The sequence below is a fragment of the Sinohyriopsis cumingii genome, chromosome 12, assembly GCF_028554795.1.
Source record: "Sinohyriopsis cumingii isolate HCF-2022 chromosome 12, ASM2855479v2, whole genome shotgun sequence".
Taxonomy (NCBI): Eukaryota; Metazoa; Mollusca; class Bivalvia; order Unionida; family Unionidae; genus Sinohyriopsis; species Sinohyriopsis cumingii.
In genome coordinates, this window is record NC_142972.1 from 77,499,765 (window position 1) to 77,517,367 (window position 17,603).

Sequence of the window (17,603 nt, forward strand, 5' to 3'; positions counted from 1 at the left end):
GTTCCACATGTTCTGCGTGAACCTCATTATATTTTACAACAATGAGCATAGAGACGAAATATGTTGTCGAACAGAGATTGAAGGTACTACGTCAGAAAGTATGGATGCAAAGACAGTCAAATAGATCAATGTTACAGCAAAGAGATTCTTGTACTGGAAATTGAAAACATTTCTCATTTGCTTTGATGTCATTCAGTATATGGTATCTAAAGGAGAACACTTTTGTTCGTGATCATGATCTCATTTGACTTGAGAAAACAGCATTTAGTTATTGGCTTGTTTTATACTTTACCCCATACACAACTATTGTTTCCCATCTCAAGAGAATTACTGAGCAGAATCTACAGTCGTGTCTACAAATTCTTTGTATGTTTTTATTTTCTTTCGATTTAACGACTACATTGAGCATAAAGCGGGAATTATCTCAGATACGACCTTAGTAAAGAAGAACCTAATTTCATGTTTCGCTTGAATGATACATTTACTAAAAATCAAGTAAACACTGGAAGAACGGAAGTAGCGAAAAGGAGACAGCTCGTGCAGATACTTTAATAAATATGAAATGTACATGATCTCATTCCGCCAGAACACTATCCTTTCTGATTTGTAGAACAACAAATAGTCATCACGCTAATTAACGAATATCCAAAAATAAGTATAATATTCATGTGGATAGTCAATCCAGTTATTATCAAAAGGCAGGTACGTACAAGCAGTTCCTGTTTATGTCAAGAATTAATATCTTAACTTTTCCAGCATATTGAAGAAACTAAAATGACCTTAAGAGGACGCAGCATAGGAGTCTGACATTTGTGAAGACTACAACGCAGATGCTACTATTTCTCGCAGTACTCAACTTAGGCGCAAATCAGAGACAAACAACGAACATACGATCGCTTTTTGAAAATAAAGAAAAAAGAAAAGTCTTGGTTTCATGTGTGCTTTACAGAAATAAAGAAATTTAAAATACTGGCCAAATATGAAGTTATTATTAGGAGAACTTATTTATATCAAACATGTTTTACCTGCTTTGCAAATTCCTCCAACAACCGTATAAGTGTTCTTACACTGACAAGTGCCATTAGTGCCAGACGTAGGTACTTTGCATTCAGCATATTGGTCGCTGCATCCAATACTGGCGGTACAGGATGAATTCAAATCTGTTAAGCAAAGGGTTTAATTATTAACTTCTCGCAGCACAAGAATTATCTGCAAAATGACTCGTTTGCTTCAGCAAACAGTAAGAGTCTACTTTGCCATATGTAGCTACACCCAGTCAGAAGATATTTCAAATATGAATTTAAACTGTGAGGTAATAATTAGGAATCTAGGACCTTCTTTTCAAAATGAAATTGTTTACTCATGATGTCGGGTAGTTATTGAAGTTCTTGCGTGTAAGCAATGATCGAATAAACAATAATAAAATGGAAGACCGTTTCTTCATGTTTAGAGAAGCATCCCTATTATTATTCTGATAGTGGCGGAATATGTTCAGAATAAACATGACCCAACAGTCTGAATGCTTTACATTGTGATGCATGCAGCCCTTAATATCACACTGAATTGCTCCATATTGGTTTGGTTTCGTTTCGGTTATTACCGGCACTGCGACACAGTTAGGGTATTCGGTACCGAGGCAATTGGATTAAAGTGATTTCCCCAAAAAAAGGACTGGGCCCGAACTGGAAACATGGCAGTATCGAATCTCAAAGAGACCTCAGTTCCATATCAATGAATCAATAAACACGGGATCATTGAGGTTGGACTGAAACAGATTTCTCGAATGTCTATTTCATTTGCTTTAGAAATTTGCCTCAGAAATGCTTGCACACGTTCAACGTCAAGCTATGTATGTTTCACAAATACATATTGAAGAGAGAAGAAATAAATGCATGAATGGTCAATAAATGTACTACGACAGATACTATGGATAGAAAAATATTTAAAAAAGGCATTGCTATATCAAAGAGAATAGCGTATATGCCAATCAGTGAAAAAACAAATACTTCTCATTTATTCTGACGTCATTCAATTTATAGTGTAGAATGGAGAGCAAATCAGGTCGTGAAGATGGTTCGATTTGACTTGAGCAAGCAAGCTTTAGTCATTGGCTTATTTTATACTTTAACACATTGACAACATTGATATACGTTCTTGTCGTCGCCATTGCAGTTTTTTACTGCATGAAATGCTAAAGTTTGAAAGTAAATTTGCTTCTTGTTTTCGAAATTCATTTGTTGTATCAGGAAAATGAACTATTCTGAACCGTAATTCACTAACTGCCACCGGTGACAATAGACGGAGGATTGTTAGAAGCTGCTGGTAAAATGAAAAAAAATAGCACTTGTTTAATATGGAGATACAATTGAATTTAAAATGCAATCACATTTCATGACGATAGAGCTGGAGTTTGTCTCTGTACATAATGATAGGTACAGTTCAAAGTAGCTAACAGCCACAGGAAAGACGTTTTCATTGGAGCATTTTTTACAATTGTACATATTCTGTTAGATAGAAAAAACTATCTGCGGAAAACAAATACCAATTTTGGAAATTTAATTAACACACAATATCTTCAGCTAATGACTATGATTTGTGCTATTTTCATATCATCACGTTCATTGAACAGAATATGCAGTCGTGTGCACAAATGTAAGGTCCGTACGATTCAACACTTGAGTCAAACATGCAAGGGTGAAATATTAGATATAGGTCATTACGAAAGAAGAAGAAAAACTTCATCTTTGGCTAGATTAATATATTCATAAAACTTGAAACTTGACAAAACATTGCAAAACGCTAGTAGGTAAACGAGACAGTTCTTGCAGAATTTATAAGCAATTAAAATCTACAATACCTCATTCCGACTGAAAAAGTTGTGCTAAAATGCAAGACTATGTTTAGTAATCAATCTAATTTACGAATATCCACTGATATATAACACAATTATGACCTAACTATTTCGTTCTGGTTTTTAACAAAAGGCATGGTCGGATGAATTTTATTCTTATGTCAAGTTCGGATGACTTTCATTCTGATGTCAAGAACTTATAACTTCAATTTTCCAGCATTTTCAATCAATCTCTATTCATTTCAAGAAATTTCTGCGTGGGACTTTGCCATTCCTGAGGACCAGGATAAAGGTGCTACTATATCTACCAATGCTCAGGTAAAGCTTTAATGAAAGAAGGAATAATGAACATTGCGATTGTAATTGGAAAATGATGAAACGTCTTTGCTTTCGTGTGAGGATATACTCTTCACTAGACCGGAAATATTTTTCAATGTGCAAATGATACATAAATGGAATGAAAACGTTTGTTTACGTCGTCTATATCTGATGTAGTTCAAATACTAGAATAATTTTATTTCAAATGTGTTTTACCTGCTTTGCAAACTCCTCCAACAACTGAGTAATTGCTCTTACATTGACAGGTGTTATTATTGCTCGGCGTAGTTGCTATGCATTCAGCATATTGGTCGCTGCATCCAATACTAGTGGTGCACGATGAATTCAAATCTGTTAAGCAAACAGTTAATTATTAACTAAACGTCATATAAAAATCGAAAAGGGCCTCTTCTACTTTGGTGAGTTGTAAGTGTCGAATTTGCTAGTTCCAGCTTCGTTACGTCAGGAGATACACAAGATAGTATTTTCAACCCTGATATATTAATTAAGGTTTTAGAGTTATTTTTCCAAATTACATTTCTTATTCAATTTATCGGATGGCAATTCTCGTTATTGACAGTAAACAAAACGCAGATAAGATAAAAATTAATGGAAGACAATGTATGTATGCATAGAATAATATCCCTATATCTCTGCTAATAGTGGAGAAGTATAATCCGGAATAAACATAAACAAATGATCTGAACTTTATTCGCGGTGTTTTGTTGCCATTAATATCATACTGGGTGGCTCCATAGTGGTTTGTCTTTTTCTCATTGCTCTCACAAAGAGTCCAATAGGTTATTTAGTGTCGTGGTAATTGGATACAAGTGCTTTGTATAAGAATAAACCAACGTGTCTGACCCTAGCTGGATCTATGGTAACAGCGAACCGCCACAAAACCTGAGCTCCATAGCAGACAATTAACTGAAGAGGTGCATTAACGTGGGACTTGAAACAATATTTAAATGTCTATTTCATTTTTTGTAGACATTTACCTAAGAAATGGTTCCACATGTTCTGCGTGAACCTCATTATATTTTACAACAATGAGCATAGAGACGAAATATGTTGTCGAACAGAGATTGAAGGTACTACGTCAGAAAGTATGGATGCAAAGACAGTCAAATAGATCAATGTTACAGCAAAGAGATTCTTGTACTGGAAATTGAAAACATTTCTCATTTGCTTTGATGTCATTCAGTATATGGTATCTAAAGGAGAACACTTTTGTTCGTGATCATGATCTCATTTGACTTGAGAAAACAGCATTTAGTTATTGGCTTGTTTTATACTTTACCCCATACACAACTATTGTTTCCCATCTCAAGAGAATTACTGAGCAGAATCTACAGTCATGTCTACAAATTCTTTGTATGTTTTTATTTTCTTTCGATTTAACGACTACATTGAGCATAAAGCGGGAATTATCTCAGATACGACCATAGTAAAGAAGAACCTAATTTCATGTTTCGCTTGAATGATACATTTACTAAAAATCAAGTAAACACTGGAAGAACGGAAGTAGCGAAAAGGAGACAGCTCGTGCAGATACTTTAATAAATATGAAATGTACATGATCTCATTCCGCCAGAACACTATCCTTTCTGATTTGTAGAACAACAAATAGTCATCACGCTAATTAACGAATATCCAAAAATAAGTATAATATTCATGTGGATAGTCAATCCAGTTATTATCAAAAGGCAGGTACGTACAAGCAGTTCCTGTTTATGTCAAGAATTAATATCTTAACTTTTCCAGCATATTGAAGAAACTAAAATGACCTTAAGAGGACGCAGCATAGGAGTCTGACATTTGTGAAGACTACAACGCAGATGCTACTATTTCTCGCAGTACTCAACTTAGGCGCAAATCAGAGACAAACAACGAACATACGATCGCTTTTTGAAAATAAAGAAAAAAGAAAAGTCTTGGTTTCATGTGTGCTTTACAGAAATAAAGAAATTTAAAATACTGGCCAAATATGAAGTTATTATTAGGAGAACTTATTTATATCAAACATGTTTTACCTGCTTTGCAAATTCCTCCAACAACCGTATAAGTGTTCTTACACTGACAAGTGCCATTAGTGCCAGACGTAGGTACTTTGCATTCAGCATATTGGTCGCTGCATCCAATACTGGCGGTACAGGATGAATTCAAATCTGTTAAGCAAAGGGTTTAATTATTAACTTCTCGCAGCACAAGAATTATCTGCAAAATGACTCGTTTGCTTCAGCAAACAGTAAGAGTCTACTTTGCCATATGTAGCTACACCCAGTCAGAAGATATTTCAAATATGAATTTAAACTGTGAGGTAATAATTAGGAATCTAGGACCTTCTTTTCAAAATGAAATTGTTTACTCATGATGTCGGGTAGTTATTGAAGTTCTTGCGTGTAAGCAATGATCGAATAAACAATAATAAAATGGAAGACCGTTTCTTCATGTTTAGAGAAGCATCCCTATTATTATTCTGATAGTGGCGGAATATGTTCAGAATAAACATGACCCAACAGTCTGAATGCTTTACATTGTGATGCATGCAGCCCTTAATATCACACTGAATTGCTCCATATTGGTTTGGTTTCGTTTCGGTTATTACCGGCACTGCGACACAGTTAGGGTATTCGGTACCGAGGCAATTGGATTAAAGTGATTTCCCCAAAAAAAGGACTGGGCCCGAACTGGAAACATGGCAGTATCGAATCTCAAAGAGACCTCAGTTCCATATCAATGAATCAATAAACACGGGATCATTGAGGTTGGACTGAAACAGATTTCTCGAATGTCTATTTCATTTGCTTTAGAAATTTGCCTCAGAAATGCTTGCACACGTTCAACGTCAAGCTATGTATGTTTCACAAATACATATTGAAGAGAGAAGAAATAAATGCATGAATGGTCAATAAATGTACTACGACAGATACTATGGATAGAAAAATATTTAAAAAAGGCATTGCTATATCAAAGAGAATAGCGTATATGCCAATCAGTGAAAAAACAAATACTTCTCATTTATTCTGACGTCATTCAATTTATAGTGTAGAATGGAGAGCAAATCAGGTCGTGAAGATGGTTCGATTTGACTTGAGCAAGCAAGCTTTAGTCATTGGCTTATTTTATACTTTAACACATTGACAACATTGATATACGTTCTTGTCGTCGCCATTGCAGTTTTTTACTGCATGAAATGCTAAAGTTTGAAAGTAAATTTGCTTCTTGTTTTCGAAATTCATTTGTTGTATCAGGAAAATGAACTATTCTGAACCGTAATTCACTAACTGCCACCGGTGACAATAGACGGAGGATTGTTAGAAGCTGCTGGTAAAATGAAAAAAAATAGCACTTGTTTAATATGGAGATACAATTGAATTTAAAATGCAATCACATTTCATGACGATAGAGCTGGAGTTTGTCTCTGTACATAATGATAGGTACAGTTCAAAGTAGCTAACAGCCACAGGCTAGACGTTTTCATTGGAGCATTTTTTACAATTGTACATATTCTGTTAGATAGAAAAAACTATCTGCGGAAAACAAATACCAATTTTGGAAATTTAATTAACACACAATATCTTCAGCTAATGACTATGATTTGTGCTATTTTCATATCATCACGTTCATTGAACAGAATATGCAGTCGTGTGCACAAATGTAAGGTCCGTACGATTCAACACTTGAGTCAAACATGCAAGGGTGAAATATTAGATATAGGTCATTACGAAAGAAGAAGAAAAACTTCATCTTTGGCTAGATTAATATATTCATAAAACTTGAAACTTGACAAAACATTGCAAAACGCTAGTAGGTAAACGAGACAGTTCTTGCAGAATTTATAAGCAATTAAAATCTACAATACCTCATTCCGACTGAAAAAGTTGTGCTAAAATGCAAGACTATGTTTAGTAATCAATCTAATTTACGAATATCCACTGATATATAACACAATTATGACCTAACTATTTCGTTCTGGTTTTTAACAAAAGGCATGGTCGGATGAATTTTATTCTTATGTCAAGTTCGGATGACTTTCATTCTGATGTCAAGAACTTATAACTTCAATTTTCCAGCATTTTCAATCAATCTCTATTCATTTCAAGAAATTTCTGCGTGGGACTTTGCCATTCCTGAGGACCAGGATAAAGGTGCTACTATATCTACCAATGCTCAGGTAAAGCTTTAATGAAAGAAGGAATAATGAACATTGCGATTGTAATTGGAAAATGATGAAACGTCTTTGCTTTCGTGTGAGGATATACTCTTCACTAGACCGGAAATATTTTTCAATGTGCAAATGATACATAAATGGAATGAAAACGTTTGTTTACGTCGTCTATATCTGATGTAGTTCAAATACTAGAATAATTTTATTTCAAATGTGTTTTACCTGCTTTGCAAACTCCTCCAACAACTGAGTAATTGCTCTTACATTGACAGGTGTTATTATTGCTCGGCGTAGTTGCTATGCATTCAGCATATTGGTCGCTGCATCCAATACTAGTGGTGCACGATGAATTCAAATCTGTTAAGCAAACAGTTAATTATTAACTAAACGTCATATAAAAATCGAAAAGGGCCTCTTCTACTTTGGTGAGTTGTAAGTGTCGAATTTGCTAGTTCCAGCTTCGTTACGTCAGGAGATACACAAGATAGTATTTTCAACCCTGATATATTAATTAAGGTTTTAGAGTTATTTTTCCAAATTACATTTCTTATTCAATTTATCGGATGGCAATTCTCGTTATTGACAGTAAACAAAGCGCAGATAAGATAAAAATTAATGGAAGACAATGTATGTATGCATAGAATAATATCCCTATATCTCTGCTAATAGTGGAGAAGTATAATCCGGAATAAACATAAACAAATGATCTGAACTTTATTCGCGGTGTTTTGTTGCCATTAATATCATACTGGGTGGCTCCATAGTGGTTTGTCTTTTTCTCATTGCTCTCACAAAGAGTCCAATAGGTTATTTAGTGTCGTGGTAATTGGATACAAGTGCTTTGTATAAGAATAAACCAACGTGTCTGACCCTAGCTGGATCTATGGTAACAGCGAACCGCCACAAAACCTGAGCTCCATAGCAGACAATTAACTGAAGAGGTGCATTAACGTGGGACTTGAAACAATATTTAAATGTCTATTTCATTTTTTGTAGACATTTACCTAAGAAATGGTTCCACATGTTCTGCGTGAACCTCATTATATTTTACAACAATGAGCATAGAGACGAAATATGTTGTCGAACAGAGATTGAAGGTACTACGTCAGAAAGTATGGATGCAAAGACAGTCAAATAGATCAATGTTACAGCAAAGAGATTCTTGTACTGGAAATTGAAAACATTTCTCATTTGCTTTGATGTCATTCAGTATATGGTATCTAAAGGAGAACACTTTTGTTCGTGATCATGATCTCATTTGACTTGAGAAAACAGCATTTAGTTATTGGCTTGTTTTATACTTTACCCCATACACAACTATTGTTTCCCATCTCAAGAGAATTACTGAGCAGAATCTACAGTCGTGTCTACAAATTCTTTGTATGTTTTTCTTTTCTTTCGATTTAACGACTACATTGAGCATAAAGCGGGAATTATCTCAGATACGACCTTAGTAAAGAAGAACCTAATTTCATGTTTCGCTTGAATGATACATTTACTAAAAATCAAGTAAACACTGGAAGAACGGAAGTAGCGAAAAGGAGACAGCTCGTGCAGATACTTTAATAAATATGAAATGTACATGATCTCATTCCGCCAGAACACTATCCTTTCTGATTTGTAGAACAACAAATAGTCATCACGCTAATTAACGAATATCCAAAAATAAGTATAATATTCATGTGGATAGTCAATCCAGTTATTATCAAAAGGCAGGTACGTACAAGCAGTTCCTGTTTATGTCAAGAATTAATATCTTAACTTTTCCAGCATATTGAAGAAACTAAAATGACCTTAAGAGGACGCAGCATAGGAGTCTGACATTTGTGAAGACTACAACGCAGATGCTACTATTTCTCGCAGTACTCAATTTAGGCGCAAATCAGAGACAAACAACGAACATACGATCGCTTTTTGAAAATAAAGAAAAAAGAAAAGTCTTGGTTTCATGTGTGCTTTACAGAAATAAAGAAATTTAAAATACTGGCCAAATATGAAGTTATTATTAGGAGAACTTATTTATATCAAACATGTTTTACCTGCTTTGCAAATTCCTCCAACAACCGTATAAGTGTTCTTACACTGACAAGTGCCATTAGTGCCAGACGTAGGTACTTTGCATTCAGCATATTGGTCGCTGCATCCAATACTGGCGGTACAGGATGAATTCAAATCTGTTAAGCAAAGGGTTTAATTATTAACTTCTCGCAGCACAAGAATTATCTGCAAAATGACTCGTTTGCTTCAGCAAACAGTAAGAGTCTACTTTGCCATATGTAGCTAGACCCAGTCAGAAGATATTTCAAATATGAATTTAAACTGTGAGGTAATAATTAGGAATCTAGGACCTTCTTTTCAAAATGAAATTGTTTACTCATGATGTCGGGTAGTTATTGAAGTTCTTGCGTGTAAGCAATGATCGAATAAACAATAATAAAATGGAAGACCGTTTCTTCATGTTTAGAGAAGCATCCCTATTATTATTCTGATAGTGGCGGAATATGTTCAGAATAAACATGACCCAACAGTCTGAATGCTTTACATTGTGATGCATGCAGCCCTTAATATCACACTGAATTGCTCCATATTGGTTTGGTTTCGTTTCGGTTATTACCGGCACTGCGACACAGTTAGGGTATTCGGTACCGAGGCAATTGGATTAAAGTGATTTCCCCAAAAAAAGGACTGGGCCCGAACTGGAAACATGGCAGTATCGAATCTCAAAGAGACCTCAGTTCCATATCAATGAATCAATAAACACGGGATCATTGAGGTTGGACTGAAACAGATTTCTCGAATGTCTATTTCATTTGCTTTAGAAATTTGCCTCAGAAATGCTTGCACACGTTCAACGTCAAGCTATGTATGTTTCACAAATACATATTGAAGAGAGAAGAAATAAATGCATGAATGGTCAATAAATGTACTACGACAGATACTATGGATAGAAAAATATTTAAAAAAGGCATTGCTATATCAAAGAGAATAGCGTATATGCCAATCAGTGAAAAAACAAATACTTCTCATTTATTCTGACGTCATTCAATTTATAGTGTAGAATGGAGAGCAAATCAGGTCGTGAAGATGGTTCGATTTGACTTGAGCAAGCAAGCTTTAGTCATTGGCTTATTTTATACTTTAACACATTGACAACATTGATATACGTTCTTGTCGTCGCCATTGCAGTTTTTTACTGCATGAAATGCTAAAGTTTGAAAGTAAATTTGCTTCTTGTTTTCGAAATTCATTTGTTGTATCAGGAAAATGAACTATTCTGAACCGTAATTCACTAACTGCCACCGGTGACAATAGACGGAGGATTGTTAGAAGCTGCTGGTAAAATGAAAAAAAAATAGCACTTGTTTAATATGGAGATACAATTGAATTTAAAATGCAATCACATTTCATGACGATAGAGCTGGAGTTTGTCTCTGTACATAATGATAGGTACAGTTCAAAGTAGCTAACAGCCACAGGAAAGACGTTTTCATTGGAGCATTTTTTACAATTGTACATATTCTGTTAGATAGAAAAAACTATCTGCGGAAAACAAATACCAATTTTGGAAATTTAATTAACACACAATATCTTCAGCTAATGACTATGATTTGTGCTATTTTCATATCATCACGTTCATTGAACAGAATATGCAGTCGTGTGCACAAATGTAAGGTCCGTACGATTCAACACTTGAGTCAAACATGCAAGGGTGAAATATTAGATATAGGTCATTACGAAAGAAGAAGAAAAACTTCATCTTTGGCTAGATTAATATATTCATAAAACTTGAAACTTGACAAAACATTGCAAAACGCTAGTAGGTAAACGAGACAGTTCTTGCAGAATTTATAAGCAATTAAAATCTACAATACCTCATTCCGACTGAAAAAGTTGTGCTAAAATGCAAGACTATGTTTAGTAATCAATCTAATTTACGAATATCCACTGATATATAACACAATTATGACCTAACTATTTCGTTCTGGTTTTTAACAAAAGGCATGGTCGGATGAATTTTATTCTTATGTCAAGTTCGGATGACTTTCATTCTGATGTCAAGAACTTATAACTTCAATTTTCCAGCATTTTCAATCAATCTCTATTCATTTCAAGAAATTTCTGCGTGGGACTTTGCCATTCCTGAGGACCAGGATAAAGGTGCTACTATATCTACCAATGCTCAGGTAAAGCTTTAATGAAAGAAGGAATAATGAACATTGCGATTGTAATTGGAAAATGATGAAACGTCTTTGCTTTCGTGTGAGGATATACTCTTCACTAGACCGGAAATATTTTTCAATGTGCAAATGATACATAAATGGAATGAAAACGTTTGTTTACGTCGTCTATATCTGATGTAGTTCAAATACTAGAATAATTTTATTTCAAATGTGTTTTACCTGCTTTGCAAACTCCTCCAACAACTGAGTAATTGCTCTTACATTGACAGGTGTTATTATTGCTCGGCGTAGTTGCTATGCATTCAGCATATTGGTCGCTGCATCCAATACTAGTGGTGCACGATGAATTCAAATCTGTTAAGCAAACAGTTAATTATTAACTAAACGTCATATAAAAATCGAAAAGGGCCTCTTCTACTTTGGTGAGTTGTAAGTGTCGAATTTGCTAGTTCCAGCTTCGTTACGTCAGGAGATACACAAGATAGTATTTTCAACCCTGATATATTAATTAAGGTTTTAGAGTTATTTTTCCAAATTACATTTCTTATTCAATTTATCGGATGGCAATTCTCGTTATTGACAGTAAACAAAGCGCAGATAAGATAAAAATTAATGGAAGACAATGTATGTATGCATAGAATAATATCCCTATATCTCTGCTAATAGTGGAGAAGTATAATCCGGAATAAACATAAACAAATGATCTGAACTTTATTCGCGGTGTTTTGTTGCCATTAATATCATACTGGGTGGCTCCATAGTGGTTTGTCTTTTTCTCATTGCTCTCACAAAGAGTCCAATAGGTTATTTAGTGTCATGGTAATTGGATACAAGTGCTTTGTATAAGAATAAACCAACGTGTCTGACCCTAGCTGGATCTATGGTAACAGCGAACCGCCACAAAACCTGAGCTCCATAGCAGACAATTAACTGAAGAGGTGCATTAACGTGGGACTTGAAACAATATTTAAATGTCTATTTCATTTTTTGTAGACATTTACCTAAGAAATGGTTCCACATGTTCTGCGTGAACCTCATTATATTTTACAACAATGAGCATAGAGACGAAATATGTTGTCGAACAGAGATTGAAGGTACTACGTCAGAAAGTATGGATGCAAAGACAGTCAAATAGATCAATGTTACAGCAAAGAGATTCTTGTACTGGAAATTGAAAACATTTCTCATTTGCTTTGATGTCATTCAGTATATGGTATCTAAAGGAGAACACTTTTGTTCGTGATCATGATCTCATTTGACTTGAGAAAACAGCATTTAGTTATTGGCTTGTTTTATACTTTACCCCATACACAACTATTGTTTCCCATCTCAAGAGAATTACTGAGCAGAATCTACAGTCGTGTCTACAAATTCTTTGTATGTTTTTCTTTTCTTTCGATTTAACGACTACATTGAGCATAAAGCGGGAATTATCTCAGATACGACCTTAGTAAAGAAGAACCTAATTTCATGTTTCGCTTGAATGATACATTTACTAAAAATCAAGTAAACACTGGAAGAACGGAAGTAGCGAAAAGGAGACAGCTCGTGCAGATACTTTAATAAATATGAAATGTACATGATCTCATTCCGCCAGAACACTATCCTTTCTGATTTGTAGAACAACAAATAGTCATCACGCTAATTAACGAATATCCAAAAATAAGTATAATATTCATGTGGATAGTCAATCCAGTTATTATCAAAAGGCAGGTACGTACAAGCAGTTCCTGTTTATGTCAAGAATTAATATCTTAACTTTTCCAGCATATTGAAGAAACTAAAATGACCTTAAGAGGACGCAGCATAGGAGTCTGACATTTGTGAAGACTACAATGCAGATGCTACTATTTCTCGCAGTACTCAACTTAGGCGCAAATCAGAGACAAACAACGAACATACGATCGCTTTTTGAAAATAAAGAAAAAAGAAAAGTCTTGGTTTCATGTGTGCTTTACAGAAATAAAGAAATTTAAAATACTGGCCAAATATAAAGTTATTATTAGGAGAACTTATTTATATCAAACATGTTTTACCTGCTTTGCAAATTCCTCCAACAACCGTATAAGTGTTCTTACACTGACAAGTGCCATTAGTGCCAGACGTAGGTACTTTGCATTCAGCATATTGGTCGCTGCATCCAATACTGGCGGTACAGGATGAATTCAAATCTGTTAAGCAAAGGGTTTAATTATTAACTTCTCGCAGCACAAAAATCATCTGCAAAATGACTCGTTTGCTTCAGCAAACAGTAAGAGTCTACTTTGCCATATGTAGCTACACCCAGTCAGAAGATATTTCAAATATGAATTTAAACTGTGAGGTAATAATTAGGAATCTAGGACCTTCTTTTCAAAATGAAATTGTTTACTCATGATGTCGGGTAGTTATTGAAGTTCTTGCGTGTAAGCAATGATCGAATAAACAATAATAAAATGGAAGACCGTTTCTTCATGTTTAGAGAAGCATCCCTATTATTATTCTGATAGTGGCGGAATATGTTCAGAATAAACATGACCCAACAGTCTGAATGCTTTACATTGTGATGCATGCAGCCCTTAATATCACACTGAATTGCTCCATATTGGTTTGGTTTCGTTTCGGTTATTACCGGCACTGCGACACAGTTAGGGTATTCGGTACCGAGGCAATTGGATTAAAGTGATTTCCCCAAAAAAAGGACTGGGCCCGAACTGGAAACATGGCAGTATCGAATCTCAAAGAGACCTCAGTTCCATATCAATGAATCAATAAACACGGGATCATTGAGGTTGGACTGAAACAGATTTCTCGAATGTCTATTTCATTTGCTTTAGAAATTTGCCTCAGAAATGCTTGCACACGTTCAACGTCAAGCTATGTATGTTTCACAAATACATATTGAAGAGAGAAGAAATAAATGCATGAATGGTCAATAAATGTACTACGACAGATACTATGGATAGAAAAATATTTAAAAAAGGCATTGCTATATCAAAGAGAATAGCGTATATGCCAATCAGTGAAAAAACAAATACTTCTCATTTATTCTGACGTCATTCAATTTATAGTGTAGAATGGAGAGCAAATCAGGTCGTGAAGATGGTTCGATTTGACTTGAGCAAGCAAGCTTTAGTCATTGGCTTATTTTATACTTTAACACATTGACAACATTGATATACGTTCTTGTCGTCGCCATTGCAGTTTTTTACTGCATGAAATGCTAAAGTTTGAAAGTAAATTTGCTTCTTGTTTTCGAAATTCATTTGTTGTATCAGGAAAATGAACTATTCTGAACCGTAATTCACTAACTGCCACCGGTGACAATAGACGGAGGATTGTTAGAAGCTGCTGGTAAAATGAAAAAAAATAGCACTTGTTTAATATGGAGATACAATTGAATTTAAAATGCAATCACATTTCATGACGATAGAGCTGGAGTTTGTCTCTGTACATAATGATAGGTACAGTTCAAAGTAGCTAACAGCCACAGGCTAGACGTTTTCATTGGAGCATTTTTTACAATTGTACATATTCTGTTAGATAGAAAAAACTATCTGCGGAAAACAAATACCAATTTTGGAAATTTAATTAACACACAATATCTTCAGCTAATGACTATGATTTGTGCTATTTTCATATCATCACGTTCATTGAACAGAATATGCAGTCGTGTGCACAAATGTAAGGTCCGTACGATTCAACACTTGAGTCAAACATGCAAGGGTGAAATATTAGATATAGGTCATTACGAAAGAAGAAGAAAAACTTCATCTTTGGCTAGATTAATATATTCATAAAACTTGAAACTTGACAAAACATTGCAAAACGCTAGTAGGTAAACGAGACAGTTCTTGCAGAATTTATAAGCAATTAAAATCTACAATACCTCATTCCGACTGAAAAAGTTGTGCTAAAATGCAAGACTATGTTTAGTAATCAATCTAATTTACGAATATCCACTGATATATAACACAATTATGACCTAACTATTTCGTTCTGGTTTTTAACAAAAGGCATGGTCGGATGAATTTTATTCTTATGTCAAGTTCGGATGACTTTCATTCTGATGTCAAGAACTTATAACTTCAATTTTCCAGCATTTTCAATCAATCTCTATTCATTTCAAGAAATTTCTGCGTGGGACTTTGCCATTCCTGAGGACCAGGATAAAGGTGCTACTATATCTACCAATGCTCAGGTAAAGCTTTAATGAAAGAAGGAATAATGAACATTGCGATTGTAATTGGAAAATGATGAAACGTCTTTGCTTTCGTGTGAGGATATACTCTTCACTAGACCGGAAATATTTTTCAATGTGCAAATGATACATAAATGGAATGAAAACGTTTGTTTACGTCGTCTATATCTGATGTAGTTCAAATACTAGAATAATTTTATTTCAAATGTGTTTTACCTGCTTTGCAAACTCCTCCAACAACTGAGTAATTGCTCTTACATTGACAGGTGTTATTATTGCTCGGCGTAGTTGCTATGCATTCAGCATATTGGTCGCTGCATCCAATACTAGTGGTGCACGATGAATTCAAATCTGTTAAGCAAACAGTTAATTATTAACTAAACGTCATATAAAAATCGAAAAGGGCCTCTTCTACTTTGGTGAGTTGTAAGTGTCGAATTTGCTAGTTCCAGCTTCGTTACGTCAGGAGATACACAAGATAGTATTTTCAACCCTGATATATTAATTAAGGTTTTAGAGTTATTTTTCCAAATTACATTTCTTATTCAATTTATCGGATGGCAATTCTCGTTATTGACAGTAAACAAAGCGCAGATAAGATAAAAATTAATGGAAGACAATGTATGTATGCATAGAATAATATCCCTATATCTCTGCTAATAGTGGAGAAGTATAATCCGGAATAAACATAAACAAATGATCTGAACTTTATTCGCGGTGTTTTGTTGCCATTAATATCATACTGGGTGGCTCCATAGTGGTTTGTCTTTTTCTCATTGCTCTCACAAAGAGTCCAATAGGTTATTTAGTGTCGTGGTAATTGGATACAAGTGCTTTGTATAAGAATAAACCAACGTGTCTGACCCTAGCTGGATCTATGGTAACAGCGAACCGCCACAAAACCTGAGCTCCATAGCAGACAATTAACTGAAGAGGTGCATTAACGTGGGACTTGAAACAATATTTAAATGTCTATTTCATTTTTTGTAGACATTTACCTAAGAAATGGTTCCACATGTTCTGCGTGAACCTCATTATATTTTACAACAATGAGCATAGAGACGAAATATGTTGTCGAACAGAGATTGAAGGTACTACGTCAGAAAGTATGGATGCAAAGACAGTCAAATAGATCAATGTTACAGCAAAGAGATTCTTGTACTGGAAATTGAAAACATTTCTCATTTGCTTTGATGTCATTCAGTATATGGTATCTAAAGGAGAACACTTTTGTTCGTGATCATGATCTCATTTGACTTGAGAAAACAGCATTTAGTTATTGGCTTGTTTTATACTTTACCCCATACACAACTATTGTTTCCCATCTCAAGAGAATTACTGAGCAGAATCTACAGTCGTGTCTACAAATTCTTTGTATGTTTTTCTTTTCTTTCGATTTAACGACTACATTGAGCATAAAGCGGGAATTATCTCAGATACGACCTTAGTAAAGAAGAACCTAATTTCATGTTTCGCTTGAATGATACATTTACTAAAAATCAAGTAAACACTGGAAGAACGGAAGTAGCGAAAAGGAGACAGCTCGTGCAGATACTTTAATAAATATGAAATGTACATGATCTCATTCCGCCAGAACACTATCCTTTCTGATTTGTAGAACAACAAATAGTCATCACGCTAATTAACGAATATCCAAAAATAAGTATAATATTCATGTGGATAGTCAATCCAGTTATTATCAAAAGGCAGGTACGTACAAGCAGTTCCTGTTTATGTCAAGAATTAATATCTTAACTTTTCCAGCATATTGAAGAAACTAAAATGACCTTAAGAGGACGCAGCATAGGAGTCTGACATTTGTGAAGACTACAACGCAGATGCTACTATTTCTCGCAGTACTCAATTTAGGCGCAAATCAGAGACAAACAACGAACATACGAT